This window comes from Oryctolagus cuniculus, chromosome 8 (assembly GCF_964237555.1).
Source record: "Oryctolagus cuniculus chromosome 8, mOryCun1.1, whole genome shotgun sequence".
NCBI classification, from domain to species: domain Eukaryota; kingdom Metazoa; phylum Chordata; class Mammalia; order Lagomorpha; family Leporidae; genus Oryctolagus; species Oryctolagus cuniculus.
This window is the reverse complement of record NC_091439.1, coordinates 130,755,288-130,771,407: the sequence shown is the minus strand read 5'-3', so window position 1 is coordinate 130,771,407 and position 16,120 is coordinate 130,755,288. Positions and strand designations below refer to the sequence as shown.

Genomic DNA, 16,120 nt, shown 5'->3' with positions numbered 1-16,120 from the left:
TGCAGGTGGCAGGGGCCCAAGCACTTGGACCATCATCTGCTCCTTTCTCAGGATTGTTAGCAGGAGGCTGGATGGGAAGCAGAGCAGCCAGAACTCCTACTAGTGCTCCAATATGGGATGCCAGTATCACAGGTGTCCAGGATGGGATGCCAGTATCACAAGTGGCAGCTTAACCCGCTGTACCACAATGCTGCTCCCTGCTTTTTTGTGTGACAGAAAAATATAACAATAGCAATATCAATTTTATTTTTGCTTTAGGTGTCTTCAAATATTGAGTACATAATGAAAACATCATATCCTGTCCTGCATTAAGCGTCTAACATTAGAAGCTAGTACCTATAAACTTGAATAACTCAGACACCTGTAAAACATAAATTCAGACTTTGATTATGAATTGGAATCTGTTACCTTCTCCTCCCTAGGACTCGACTTGGAATTGGGTGACACTCTGATGCACGTATATCACAAGCTGTGGAACACAACGTTAGCCTTGTCAGAGGATGGTGACTTTGGAGACTCCATGCCTGTGAGGACAACTTCCAGACTGTTTCTTACACAGAAGAAAACATTGCCTAAAGGTGCTGACAGTTTGCTAGAAAGGATTTGCTTGTTATTTGAAAGACAAAATGGCACAGAGAGAGAGGGAGAGGAGAGAGATCTTCCATCTGCTTTTTCACGTTCCAAATGGCTGCAACCACTGGGCTGGTTCAGGCTGAAGCAAGGAGTCAGAAACTCCATCCAGGTCTCCAACTGGGGTGACAGGGACCAAGCACTTGGGACATCTTCTGTTACTTTTCCAAGAGCATTAGCAGGGAGCTGGATCAGAAGTGGAGCAGCTGGAACAGCACTCATGAGTGCTGATGTTGCAAACAGCTTTAACTTGCTGCACCACAGTGCCAGCCCCAATAGTTTTTTAAAAGTGGATCTCATTCCAGATGGAAAGAGATTAGCAGTACAATCCTTGTTTAGAAAATAGGTCTGGTCTTTATAAGTTTTGCCTTTTGGCTGGGATAGTCATACTGAATAGCTTCTACTCCTCTAGCAACTCCTTTGCCTTGCAATTGTTTTTATTTATTTTTCTATTTGGTTTCCCAATCAACCTTGCTGGTGGTATTATCAATCTCATTTTAGAGGTAAGATCTTGGGAAGGTTGTTGTAGATCACACAGCAAATTCATGGAAGAGAGAGGATTTGAATCCGTGTCTGTCTGTCTCCGTAGTCAGGTACAGAAAACGTTGTAATAGCTTTACTTTTTTTTTTTTTTTTTTTTTTTACCAAAGGCAACTTTTTCCCTAAAGCTCTATGAAGAAGTAGCTTAAATTTAAATAGGTCTTAAGGTGTTGTGATTGACACATCAGATGAGTCCATTCATGCAGAAAAAGGTTTGGGATTTGAATGAAATATACAAAAGTTCTTTTGAATTTTAGCTAGCACAAGATGTGGAAATAAATTAATGCACTTTTTGGTACCGATGTTTAAATTTAAAACATTTTTATTAAACAAATTTATTTCCCTTGGTTTGACCTATGGAAAAATAAGCAGAGATCTTTCTGTGGTCTAGAATAAATATTTGTCTTTTCTAGGTTACATAGTGATTCTTTGACTCTTAAAATAAATTCTACCTAACTCCATTCAGATATGAGGAGCTTTCAAAAAATTAATGGAAAATGAGTATTATGGAAAAAAATATGTGGGATTTCAAACAACTTTGCATCAAAATGAACCTATCTTTTAGTATCCTCACACTTTAGTTCATGGAAAATGGAATTTTAAAACAAACTTACATTTTGCAAGATTTTAAAATCTACACCTATGAGTATTTACATTTGTGACTTAATATGTGGAGCAGAAATGTGATTTGAACGTCTACATTGTAGAAATTCTATTCAGTTTCTATTTATTTGGTAATGAGAGATTACTTAGATTACTTAGGCTTAGTTTCGCTATTGCAGAAATGCCTGCATCAGAATGGTGAATTTTAATTAGAGTTTAGTGTTCAAATATCAATTGTATTTCTGAATATTGCCAGGATCAAATCAAGAAATTCCCAAGCTTGGACTAATTCCTCTGAAATCCGAGGTTATAGAAGATTACACTGGAGATATTTGGTCCGAACTACCTTTTGTAAGCAGGTATTTATCTTGCTTGTAATAGCTCTGTGGCTGTAACCAAATATCTTTGAGTATGGTGGACTGCATCTATTGTATCTATTATAGATATGTGGTGAAAATTCACATTGAGAGATACTTTTTTTCAACTTGATTGATTGGTATGATTTTAAAAACATTTATGTGTTTGCTTTAAATGACTCTACACCGCTTACATATCTTTACCTTTTTCTCCATAATAATGTCAGCATAATTCATAGTATAATGAAAGCAGTGGGTTGTTGAGGTGTGGCTGTAGCAAGACCATAAAAATTCAAGGCCTGATGTGGGATACATCCTCTATGTGGATCTTAAAGTCAGCAAAAATCAGTGGTAAGGAGGAAGATGGTAAATTTGTCTTCAGTGAGAACAAGGAGGTGACAAAGAGAATTGTTGGGTGGCTGGGTTCAGGTTCTTGTCTGTAATGCAAGAAAGAATTTGATCTTTAGATGTGAGTAAAGGTTGGCAGAGGAATAAGATTGATTATCCATAAAGTGAAAGTACACACTCAACAGGAAGCGCAGGTGTACCTGAGAGTGAGCTGCACCCAGCCAGGTTTGAGTTACCTCTTTTAGATGAACTTGAGAGATGGGAAGGATAGAATATTCATAGGAGGTGTTATGTGGGGCAGGGTTTTCCAGGGGTAGGGGGAGAGTCGATATTTAGCACCTCCCATTTACTTGTCTTTTTAGGAAGTCTTGGAAGAGTCTGGTGTCAAGCACATGGAGGGAGTGAAGTGTCAGCAGTGATGTCATTGTAACTGGTTGTGGGTATGGTCAGCAGTCATAGGTTCCGAGCAGTTCTGTGGTGATTGTGATTTTGGTTACGTTAGCTGCAGCACAAAAGGGGAGGGATTTGGGGAGTAGGTGAGGTCCTGGGGGAGGGGCTGGTGGTGCTTGGTTCCCTCTTTGCCTGTGACAAGGTGATTCAGCAGAGAAGGTTGTTGGAGTTTTTTTAAATTAATTTATTTATTTGAAAGGCAGAGGGAGGGAGGGAGGGAGGGAGGGAGAGAGAGAGAGAGGTCTTCCATCTGCTGGTTCCCTCCCCAGATGTCTGCAATGGGTGGAATTGTGCCGATATGAAGCCAGAAGCCAGGAGTTTCTTCCAGGTCTCCCATGCAGGTACAGGGACCCAAGCACTTGGGCCATCTTCCACTGCTTTCCCAGGCCACAGCAGAGAGCTGGATCAGAAGTGGGGCAGCTGGGAATGGAACCGGCGCCCTTATGGGATGCCGGTGCTGCAGATGGCAGCTTTACCTGCTATGCCACAGCGCTGGCCAGGATTATTGGAGTTAACACTAAAGTAAGGTTGCTTATCTGTGCTCCACACCTTTATTTGCTAGAATTGTCAGTGTCACATTGGAGGCATAGGTTTCCATGTTGTAGAAGTGGGGACGGTGTTCTTGAGACAGCAGTTAAGTGTATTAAAGGCCTGATAGTAAGAAGATAATTGGTTGAAAAATTAGCCAAACTGAAGAGATAACAAAGGAAGCAGAAAAAATTCCAAATGTAAATGTATATATGTCAGACAGGATAAAGCAAATCCTTGTGAAAGTAGCAAATTACTTTGCAAATGGTATGTTTTAAAATATCTATATTTATAAAAAAATCAAAGTCTGTACATAACACCACGCCATAAGTCAAATCTTGGTGGTCAGAAAGCTAAATGTGAAAGACAACAGTCACATTTTCAGAAGACAATACTGGGAAATATCTTTATGGTGCCATAGTAGAGATGTCATGGCCTTCAAAGACAGTATAAAACTCCAAGTCATTAGGAAAACAATGATACATTTGACATTATAAAAATCAATAATAACAAAACAGATTTTGGAAGTCATTTAGAAGGTATATAAGCATCACAGGGTTAGCATAAAAGATTTAGGATAAAGATGTCCTAGAACTCACGAGAAAGACAGGAATGAGACAGTAGAGAAAGAGGAATAGGGAGAAATAGGTCATTAATAGAGAAGCCAGCGGGGAATGGCCTGTAAAACTGTAAAAAGATATCTAAAGGTCCTTGTGCATCTAAGAAATGAAAATTAAAGCTACAGCGAGGCCCTATTCAACACTCTTCCTTTTGATAAAATTTATGACTAAGTAAGGCCAAAGGTGTGAGGCAGTGGGCATGCTGGTGGCAGAAACAGAACCAGTAAAAGCTACACAGGTTCAAGATGTGCTGTGTCCGCAACCTGCAGCTTCCCTGGAGAAACTCTGATGTTTGAGTGAGGTGAGTTTGCATCAGTGTCACTGCAGGATTGTTTATATAGATGCAAGCCATCTGTAGGACAAGGAAAAGAATATTGTGGAAAAAAAATTTGTTGAGAGGCGGACACAGACATACAGAGAAAGAAACAGAGAGAGACTCTCTCTGACACACACACACACACACACACACACACACAGCTCTCCTCTATTGAGTCACTCCCCAGATGCCTGCAATAACTGGGTTTGGACTGGAGCTGCTGCCCATCCAGTGTCTGCATTTACAGGAAGCCAGAGTCAGGAGCTGGAGCCAGGAATCGAATCCAGGGATTTCCAATGTGGGCGTTTTAACCGCTGGGCTAAATGCCTGCCCCAGTAGTGGGATATTCTTACAATGCAGTACTCCACAGTAAAAATAAATAACTGCATACACATACATATACACACAGCCATGCACACGTCCATATGGTGAATTTCCAAACCACACTGCTTATGCAGCTAAGTAAGTTAGAGAATGTTGTGACTCTCATATCATTTATGGGCAGCTACTTGTAATGGTGTATGCACATTTATATCGTGCATGGGCATGATATACACATAAGGAAGAAGCTGCTGCTTAGAAGAGAGAATGAGGGGTAGTCTTTGATGCAGCAGCTTAACTCACCACTTGGGATGCCTGCAATCAGAGTGCCTGGTTCAAGGGTCAGCCACTCCACTTCCAATCCTGCTTCCTGCTACTGTGCATCCTGGGAGACCGCAGATGATGGTTAAGGTCCATGAGTCCCTGCCACCCACTTGGGAGACCTGGATGGAGTTCTGGCTCCTTGCTTTGGCCTGGCCCAGCCCTGGATGTGTGGGCATTTGAGGAGCAAACCAGTGGATAGAAGATTGTTCTCTATCTCTGTCTCTTGTCTCTGTCTCTCGCTCTCTGATTCTGTCTTTCAAGGCAAAAAAAAAAAAAGACATAAACATAAAAAAAAAAGAGAAGAATGGAATTTCTGAGAAATATATAGGGGGCTTCAAATATATCTACAGTGGTTTATTTTTTCTTTATTTATTTGACAGAGTTAGACAATGAGAGAGAGAGAAAGAGAGAAAGGTCTTCCTTCCGTTGGTTTTCTCCCCAAATGGCCGCTATGGCCAGAGCTGTGCCCGATCCGAAGCCAGGAGCCAGGTGCTTCCTCCTGGTCTCCCACGCAGGTGCAGGGGCCTAAAGACTTGGGCCATCCTCCACTGCCTTCCTGAGCCACAGCAGAGAGGTGGACTGCAAGAGGAGCAACTGGGACTAGAACCCAGCACCCATATTGGATGCCGGTGCAACAGGCGGAGGATTAACCAAGTGAGCCACAGCGCCAACCCTTATTTTTTAAAAAATCAACGGAATCTGAAACAAACCTGGAAAAAATTATCAGTTATCAAAATGAGTTGCCATCTCCTTGGTCAACCAATCTCATGACTTGAGGATGAACTGTCGCAAGTGTCAAATTCTTAACTCCAGCTACCAGATAAGAATTGGCTGAAAATTCTGTGACTCATGTACTTTTTTTTAAGATTTATTTATTTATTTGAATGGCAGAATTACAGAGAGGCAGAGGCAGAGAGAGAGAGAGAGAGAGAGAGAGAGAGAGGTCTTCCATCCACTGGTTCACTCCCCAGATGGCTGCAAATGGCCAGAGCTGGGCTGATCTGAAGCCAGGAGCCAGAAGCTTCTTCCGGGTCTCCCATGTAGGTGCAGGGGCCCAAACACTTGGGCATCTTCCACTGCTTTCCTGGGCCATAGCAGAGAGCTGGGTCGGAAGTGGAGCAGCTGGGTCTCGAACCGGTGCCATTATGGGATGCTGGCCCTGCAGGCGGCGGCTTTACCCGCTGCCCCACGGCACTGACCCCATGACTCGTATCTTGAATCTGCTCTCAGTTGCAGTCTCCTGGGCCCTGTAAACTCACTGTGTGCAATGCCAGCGCCCACTGACCTCACAGGCACCTGGAGGTCCCTCCGTGCGTCTCTATCATTCTCTCTTCTCTCTCCATGTTTTTCTCATCATCCTTGGCAATGTCCTTGACTTCCCTTTCTGTTTCTCGTCTAATCTGGCAGCGAAATGTGTTCCTGTTCCTGCAAGATGCTTCCAGAGCCTGGCCTTCCTTGCTCACCCTGTAGCTGTGCAATCGGCCCCCCATCACCCCAAGTGATCTCCTTCACAGTGGTGTCCAAACATCCGCTGCGGGGAGAGATCAGTTTGTTTCTCCCTGCTCAAACCTACTAAGGAGCCTGACTCCCTCAGATGGAAAGGACTCCAGGATCTGCTGCTCTGTCCTCTGTCTTACTCTCCCTGCCCCCTTAACCTCATTTGAGCCTAATCTGTCCCCCTCTGAGTACTCCTCCAGGCTGGCCTCCCACTGTTTCTTGTACACAATTGCTCTCCCAGCTCACAGCCTTTCTATTTTTTTTTTTTTGACAGGCAGAGTGGACAGTGAGAGAGAGAGACAGAGAGAAAGGTCTTCCTTTGCCGTTGGTTCACCCTCCAATGGCCGCCGCGGCCGGCACACCACGCTGATCCAATGGCAGGAGCCAGGAGCCAGGTGCTTTTCCTGGTCTCCCATGGGGTGCAGGGCCCAAGCACTTGGGCCATCCTCCACTGCACTCCCTGGCCACAGCAAAGAGCTGGCCTGGAAGAGGGGCAACCGGGACAGAATCCGGCGCCCCCACCGGGACTAGAACCCAGTGTGCCAGCGCCGCTAGGCGGAGGATTAGCCTAGTGAGCTGCGGCGCCAGCCGCCTTTCTATTTTTTTTAAAGATTTATTTTATTTATATGAAAGACAGAGCCACAGAGAGGTAGAGCCAGAGAGAAAGGGAGAGAGAGAGAGAGAGAGAGAGAGACCCTCCATCTGATGGTTCACCTCCCAAATGACTGCAACAGCCAGAGCTGAGCTGATGTGGAGGCAGGAGCCAGGAGCCTCCCACGGGTCTCCCACGCAGGCACGGGGGCCCAAGCACCCCGGCCATCCTCCACTGCTCTCCCAGGCCACAGCAGAGAGCTGGATCGGAAGTGGAGCAGCCAGGACTTGAACTGGCCCCCATATGGGATGCTGGCACTGCGCCACTGCGTTGGCCCCCTCACAGCCTTTCTGCCTGTGTTTCTGTTGGTTGGCAATGTTCTGAGCCAGACAACTTTGTACCCTCTGCTCCCATAGCTTCTCAGCCAGGCATTCTTCACCACTCTGCTTAAAGTGGCACCTTCTCCTCCTCCTCCTCTGTCTCTCTGTGTGATTTTTAATCCGTATCATGCACCATCTACCATAGTGTGTATTTTACCTTTGCATTTCTTTATTGTCTGTAAGTCTCTGAATATATGAACTCTGTAAAGGGCTCATGTCTGGCCTAGTGTTTAACATGCTCCTGTGCTTCTAGGAGCACCTAGATTCACTTCCTGGCTCTGTTCCCGATTCTGGTGCCATGTTTCTGTGCACCCTGAAAGACAGCAGTGATGGTTCAGGTAGTTGAATTCCTGATACCCATGTGGGAGGCTGGATTAAATTCCTGGCTCCCAGCTTTAGCCCAGGCCAGCCCCAGCCAGTAGGGAGTAACCAGTGGTGGGTGCACTGTCTGTCTCTCTGCCTTTCAAATAAAACAAATAAATAAACACTCATTGAAGAGATTTTTATTCTATTTTGTACGCTGATATGTTCTTAGCATCCATACGAGTTTCTGGCATATAATTAGGACTTAATGGATGTCTTATGAATGAATGCATGGTAGATTCATGGTTATCATTTATTCTCTAATATTTTCTCTATGTTTGAAATATTACACAAATACACATACATACACACAAATAAAAAAGCTGCTTTTTAAAAAAAGATTTATTTATTTACTTGAAAGTTAGAGAGGGAGACACACACACACACACACACACAGAGAGAGAGAGAGAGAGAGAGAGAGAGAGAGAGAGAGAGAGAGGTCTTCCTTCTGCTAACTCACCCCCCAAATGCCTGCAACACCAGTGGTTGGCCAGGTGGAAGCAAGGCATCTGGAATCCAATCCAGGTCTCCCACATGGTTGCAGATATCCAAGTATACTTGACCCATCATCAGCTGCCTTCCATTGTGGGTTAGCAGGAAATTGCAATCAGAATGGGAGCTGGGACACAAACCGAGGTGCCTGGGTATGGGATACAAGCATCTCAAGTGGGGTCTTAATTGAACACTGACCTACACGTGTGTTTTCTAAATTATACTCCCTCCCTCCCACCGCAGTGATGACCCAGCTATCACCTGTCTTTCTAAGAAGAGAGAGTTTGATGAGCTCATACATTGGCATTCCTCTTGACCTCTAAGTGATGATTTTGAAAGGACAAAAAGCAGCGATAGTGGTGAGTATAATTCATACTAGGGAATGTTTCCAGCAGTTTTCTTATTTAAACAAGCATCATGTGTAGAAGGGAAAAATTACTCATCTGGGGATAGTGACGTCTCACTTATAGTCTCCCCTCTCTCTACCACTGTATGCACTCCCAGTGGCTTGCAGATACAGAAATGGGCAAAAGCTAGTTTCTGTAGGATGAAAAATTCTCATAAATCCATTGAGGGGAAAAAAGTCATTGTGTGCAGCCAAGTCATTGTGTCTAGCTTTCTAATTTTCTTAGATTGTTACAACAGTTACTTTATATGTTATTATTGAAATTCCTTTTGTTCTTTGCTGGTTTGCATAAAAATCCTCACTGTATTGTTTCACAGGACCTGGTGTTTATACTAATCAGGCACATAGTGTTGTAATTGCCAAAATTAATAATTGTATTTATTACTTGTTATAAAACATTGGTTCATAATTGTATTCATTAATAAAAAATATTTAAATCACCAAAGAATTATTTTGGGTGGTAAGACACCATGAACCAATATAGTTTGTAAACTTGTCTTCTTGGATTTCAAACTGGTGAGGAAAATGGATAGAGGTATGTATACACAGATACATACAGAGAAAAAGACCAATGACGCATAAGTACGATTCCTCAGGGTGTGGACACTAGCGGCCTGACTGGTGCTGCCAATCTCTGGATGTATTCAGTGTCTGAATTCAGGCGTGCCCTGTCCCTGTCCTTGGCTCTGTGCTGGGCTCTGGACTTGGTCTTGTAGCACTCCTAGAGCAGAGGGAGAGGCGGGATGAGAGCAGCCATGAGAGAGGTCCTTACTGAAAATTCTAGGGAGTGGTACAGTTGGGAGCAAAAGGCAGGGAGGGAGGTGTCCAGGTGTCCGCCGGGAGGACTGGGGGAGACTCTAGCCACACCGGAATCATGCGGAGAATCCTGCCGGAAGTGGGACAGGCTGTGACCAGAAGTGGGAAGGGCTGGTGACCGAAGCAGCCTGAGAGCCCCAGTGACGTCAGACAAGTCGGTGAGGCGCTAGGGGTTTCGTCTTTCCCAGAACCGAAGAGCAAGGGGAGGCTGCTTAAACGTCTGCCCGGGTGAGCCCGGCGCTCAGGTACATGTTTAAGGGGAAGGATTTTTGCTTCCACCTTCGTCGTGCGCTCCGTGGCTGGGTGGCCCGCTGGGGCCTTGAGCAGCTGGAACTGCGTTCCTGGCTTCTGGCATCTTCTGTTCAGTTCTCATAGAGCGGTCCCAGGAACGGCCTCAGAGCAGTCGGGGAGTTAGCGGGAGAGTGGAGCTGTGGTTTGAACCGGATGTGCCCGCTTAATGCAGTGATGATGTTGAGGGCGTGGGGCTGCCTTCCGACGGTGGTTCTCAGCGGGGTTGGTTGCTGGAGCCCGGTTGGACCCCCGTTGCTCTGTAGCTTCCTGGCTCAGCTGCCCTGCAACCCTCCTCCACCTGAGCTCCATTCCCTGCCTGGACCCTCAGCACGGCCTGAACCATGGGGCTGCCCAATCTGGGCGTGATGCAGAGTAACCCTTTTTTCTTCCTGAAGTTAAGTTTTCTTTTTAAAGATTTACTTATGTATTTGAAAGGCAGAGTTGGAGCGGGGAGAGGCAGAGAGAGAGAGAGAGAGAGAGATCGGTCTTCGGTTCGCTGGTTCACTCCCCAATTGGCTGCAACGGCCGGAGCTGCACTGATCCGAAGCCAGGAGCCAGGAGCTTCTTCCAGGGCTCCCACGTGGGTGCAGAGGCCCCCTGAAGTTAGTTTTCTCAGGTATTTTGTTCTAATGATAAAAAGCTGGTGAAAACACCTGGTCAGGCCTCTAATTTTCTTCAGGACGTGGTATATGTAGTAAGTGTGGATGGGTGAGTTGCTGACACTCACCCTGAGGCCATGGGTGTTGCCAGCGATAAAGGCTTTTGAGTTCAGCGCTGCCGCAGGCTTAGAGTGGTCTGGGAACTGGTGACATCTTGTTTCCAGAGTCCATTCTCTCCTCGAACAAGAATCTGGCTGAGTGGTTGTAGCCAAATGTTTCTGGCCAAATTTGGGTATAGTTTTTAGAAACTCTGTTTCCAAGTTCATGCAGTGCTCATGTGCTTCGTTTTTGATCCTGTGTCCAGAGACAGCAACCATGTCCAAGAGCAGGTGTTTTCTTTTGTGGCTTTGATGTGTTGTAGGATGAGCAGGTCATATCTCACCCTCGACTTACTCTATGGGATGCACCCATAATGCTTAGTAGTTGTAATAAAATGAATAAGTAAATAACCGATGTGATTTTTAAAAAGATGTGTTTTATTTATTTGAAAGCAGAGTTACAGAGAGGGGGGAGAGAGAGAGAGAGAGAGAGAGAGAGAGAGAGAGATCGAGAGATCTTCCATCTGCTGGTTTTTTCTGCGAATGGCCACAACGGCTGGGCTGGGGCAGGCCAAAGCCAGGAGCCTGCAACTCCACCAGGATCTCCCACATGGGTGGCAGGGGCCCAAGTACTTGGACTGTCTTCAGCTGCCTTCCCAGGTGTATTAGCAGGAAGCTGGATCAGAAGTGGAACTGCCAGGACTTGTACTGGTGCTCAGTACCAGTACAACACCATTGCTGGTGTTGCAAGCAATGGATTAACTAACTCTGAGTCACAATGCCAGCCCCAATAACAGATGTTAATTTGGATCATCCCATGATATTTAAATATGGTTCAATAATTTTACTTTACATTTCCACATCTCAATCTCTATAATAGTAATAGCCTCTAATTAGAATATTATGAGTTTCTCAGGGGATTTGTCAAAGCCTTTCTCATGAATGCTCTAGGAATGCAACTTTTATATATCAACAGTAGAGTCATGATATTTTAATAACTTTATTTCCCTCAGCTAAATCCAAAGATGCCAAAGAAAGAAGAGATACACAGAAACTGTATCATTTTTATCATGTGTTTGGAAGGTCTTTGGTAGGAAGTAACAGATCAGTAAGGATTACAAAAGCGGGCTCGCTGCCATCTCCAGCAAATTCTTCTGGGCAGAAGAAAAGACAGCATCAGGTGCGTTCTTGGGCTAGCGGAGCTCATTGCTGTGGGGGTCTGGAGACTCTACTCCCACCCTGTGAGACCTGCGTTAACTTTACTCAGCATGGCAACACTGGTAATCTCATGTTATTGGAGAAAAAAATATTTTGTTTAAAAAAGTACTCCCAAGTACTAACCATGAATTATAGCAGATAAAGGACCTTATTCTCCTTTTAGAACACTGGGAAAATGAAGGGAGGTGTAACAAAGAAAACAAAATCCTAATGGGACCATCATAGAATTGAGCACTGGGAATGCTTTGGTGAATTCCCTCACAGTCACACTTCTGTCCAATGTTATTAAACATCTTTTGAAACATAATTTTGTGGATGGATACTCCTCCATAATATGGCAATGTCGTGGTTTGTTTAGTTATTTCTTTGTTGGAATATAGAAAAACAAGTAAGGAAAAGAAAAGAAAACTCCACATTCTCATGTCCCACAAGTAACTGTGAATATTTTGGCATACACCTGTGCAGTCCTGTATTGTCTGTTGTTTTTTCTATATGTATTCCACATCTACTAATAGTATAGCTGACTTCTTTCTATATCATTAAATATACAATAAATTCACAATAGTATGTTATTTCCCAAATTTTAAGCAACTTTAATAGAAAAATCGAGCACACACACACACACACACACAGAGCTAATTCAGGCTATTCACAAAGGTACTTAAAGTGTGAAAAATAACTAACATTTTACCTTCTTCAAAGACCTGGTCCTATTAACTTTGGTGAACATCCTTCCAAACACTTCCAGTCTATACACTCTTACTACATGCATAGTTTACAGTTTACATATGGCTTTATACTTTTTTCCCATTAAACAGTGTGCTTTCTAAAACTTTTCATTGCAATGAGTGAAAAATAAACTTTCGCTTTTAATATTTGCATAATATTCCATGTTTATTTTTCTATGTTTCCTTTTTAATCTTTAATACGTGTGCATTATTTTACTGTTATAACCCTGGTGCTCTTTTCTGTTTAACCACAGAGATACCCAGTAGCATTCTGTGAGTGTGCCTGCTTTTTTGTTTAACATCATCTCAACAAGAGATTTTGATTGCAAATTCAAATACCAGTGATATGAGTATTAGTCTATTTGTGTTTCTTCCCCTGTGACTTTCTGTTTTATCTCCTTTACTATTTGCCATTGTTATTATTATTTTGCTTATTGACTGCTAAAACCTATGATGAGGGAACTTCAGAAAGTTCGTGGGAGAGTGGGCCTTTGGCACACTACTTAAGTTGCTGCTTGGGACGCCTGCATCCCGTGTTGGAGTGCTTGGTTCAAGTTCTGGCTGCTCTGCTCCTCATCCAGCTTCCTGATAGCGCACACCCTGGGAAGCAGCAGAGGATGACTCAAACACTGGGGTCCATGCCACTCAAATAGAAGACCCCAGCCCAGCCCAGCCCAGCCCTGACTATTGTGGGCATTTGGGGAGTGGACCAGCAGATGGGAGATCTCTTTTCATCTTTCTGTCTTTCTGCCTTTCAAATAAAGTTTAAATTAATAGATATTGAAAAGTTTATGTTCCAATAAAATTAGATAACTTTATTTCAGTGCAAAAATTTTGAAATCCAAGCATTTTTTTAAATAATATACATTTTGGTGCATTTCTGAAGCCCCCTCTGTATTTGCTTAAACACATTTTCTTAGTGCTCATTTTTGGTGCTTTAGGAAGTGCAGTCGTTGGGCTGTTATCCTGTAGATGGTACTCTGCAAGCATACTTTCTCCTCTTGCGTAGGGTGTGCACTCCCCTGAGGAGCTGGTGTCATTTGCTAGTGCTCAGATTCTTTTTTTTTTATACATTCCACAATTACATTTTTTTTTTCATTTTCGATTCTCTTTATATACAGAAGATCAGTTTAAGTGCTCAGATTCTTAGATGGCCTGTATTTCCATGCTGGGGGTGGAAGGCTGGGCTAAGTAAAGATGAGCCTGGAGAACTGGACAAGAGAGCCAGAGAATGGTCATGGTGGCATTTTCCATTGCAAGCAGTATTCCAGCTATTGCAATTTTAGGTCTGCTTTTTATCTATTCATAACTGCTTTCATCATATCCTGTTCTCTTGGCTACCACTGCACAAGAGTTGTATTTGATTTCTATACAGTGCAATGTGTCACACTCCAGGGAGTTTTTGTAATTTTACCAGTTGGTCTGGTCATATAAAAGATACTTATCCTCATTGGACCTTTGTTGGGTGTTTCTTAGACTCAGCACAGATCTGGACTGCCTAAACACTGGCTTTCAGTATAATGGACTAAGGGGTTAACAGCTGAGAAGATAGAGAAAAGGAATAGCCAATTACCATCTTTGTGTATAAAAAAAGATATTTACATTTAATTCTTTGCAACACCAAAGGTCCAATTTGATGTCCTTAAGTGCTCTGAATGCTAAACTAATAGTCCAAGATATTAAATATTTCCTTCCAAATATAAAAAGTATTAATCTGGAAACAACTGCTTTTATGTTTATTTAATTTTATTTCTATTTTTTAGAAGAAAAATGCAGAAAAACTTATTGAAGAAAATCAAAAGAGACAACTAGCTAAACTAGAGAAAAAGGAGGAAGAGAGATGGAATAATTTGTCTCTCTCTATTGAAAAAGAAATTAAAGAGAATCTTCACTCTGGAATCAAAAGACTAGAAGATTTTCTCCAGATATGTGCTGTTAAATCTGTAAAATTTATTGCAGAAATGGTTGGATTGGATGCCTGTTTCAAATTATGGAAAGAATGCTGTCTAAAACCAGGTATATAAGGACATCAATTCTAGAAGTTTCTTGAAATCAGAGATTAATAAGGACAGCAAAAGAGCTGGCATTGATTCTTCTGTGATTATGGAACTCTTTTGAAGTCTTAAAAATTAGAAGGATTTCCTCTTGTTGGATCCACAGTTGTTTGTGTGTGAAAGGCATTAGTGGAAAGAGTCAATTCAAAAGTCAATGCAGCAGACAGTTCTTCATAGCCAGCCATTGGCCAAATACCATACACACACACACACACACACACATAAAATTGTTAAATTCTCACAATTCTTTGGGATAGGCTTCCTATCTTGATATAATACGTAAAGCCCTAGGAGAACCAATTATGTGCCTGAATGTCAGTGACACAGTAATATTTTTAGTGAAAAGTCTACTTCAATCTATATGCACAAATTGAATAAGTAATAAATTGGGATATAACCACAGTGTTGTGGCTGAAGGCCAGAGAATGAGAAATTTTGATTGGAGATAAGATAAAAAAATACTTATCTCTTAATTGTGGTCACAGAAAAGTAATTATTAGAAGAGTAATAAAAGAGTATAGAATGGTCATGTTCTTAGGAAATTATTGTATCATTTTATGTAGATTATTTTGTTTAATCTTGATAATAACCATGTGAGGTGAGCCCTGTGGTTAATATCTCCCTTATACAGAGAAAGAAAACAAGGCTGAGAGAAGTAATTTGCCATGTTTCTATGTCAGAAACAGGCGCGTTAAGTTTGCATTTCAGGTATGTGATGAATTTTGTGAATATGTGCCCTGTAGTTTTTGTCAAAGCAGGCATCCTGTTTTTCGCTTGCTAAGTCTAGCAGCACTTTTAGAATCTAAGAGCCCACACTTTTAATTGTCATGCAGAACTGGGAGTTGTGAGTTCTTTGATTATTGTGAGTGGTTCATGTGAATATGCTTTCTTTAAAATCTTAAAATTAAGTCAGCGCTGGGGTAGAGTGTGGGTTGTTATCACTCTCTTGCTTCACTTAGGTCATGCAATTGTTTTACTTCAACAGAAGCAGAATCCAAAGATATAAATGTGGTAATTCAGATGATAAGAGGATTCACATACTGCACAAGAAATACTCAGAATTGTTACAGAATACACACAGGCAAAAATTAGCCAAATATCTAAAATATATCGGTTTTGACAACTTGGCACACATGTTATGTCCTCAGGTAAATGCCACGGAAGATACTATTTGACATTCGTGTGAGTGTGTGTGTGTGTGTGTGTGCCTGTGAAATATTTTATGGGATATATTGAGAATCAATACCTGTCACCAGAACTGTATATTCTGAATATATTGAGAATCAGTATACATTAGATTAAGCTAATAGTTCACAGTTAACCATGCATTATACTGTATAGACACAGGTCTAATGTTTATGACTGTATTTTTCTAGGATTCATAGTTATCCACACAGCTGACTTCCCATCTTACCCAGGATGCCAGGGCTATACGCATTGGGTTCCTAGTTACCTTTGTTACTAGTTCCAACAGATTCTGTTGAGTACAGAGAACTATGTTTGCTGCGGAGTTTTGTGGCAGCTGTTTTTGGTAGTTCATCCCCTCAGCT

General features: G+C 42.6%; 1 long non-coding RNA gene across 2 annotated transcripts; it reads left to right on the top strand.

Annotated features, from left to right (window-relative positions):
• Positions 1-8,622: 8,622 nt before the first annotated feature.
• LOC103346301 (uncharacterized) lies at positions 8,623-15,652 on the top strand. Of its 2 annotated transcripts, none has more exons than XR_007918005.2 (4): positions 8,623-8,719; positions 11,584-11,750; positions 14,280-14,532; positions 15,556-15,652. It is a non-coding gene; the product is annotated as an uncharacterized lncRNA (long non-coding RNA). The 2 variants fall into 2 exon arrangements; XR_515766.3 differs by lacking the exon at positions 8,623-8,719 and adding an exon at positions 9,718-9,827.
• Positions 15,653-16,120: the final 468 nt, after the last annotated feature.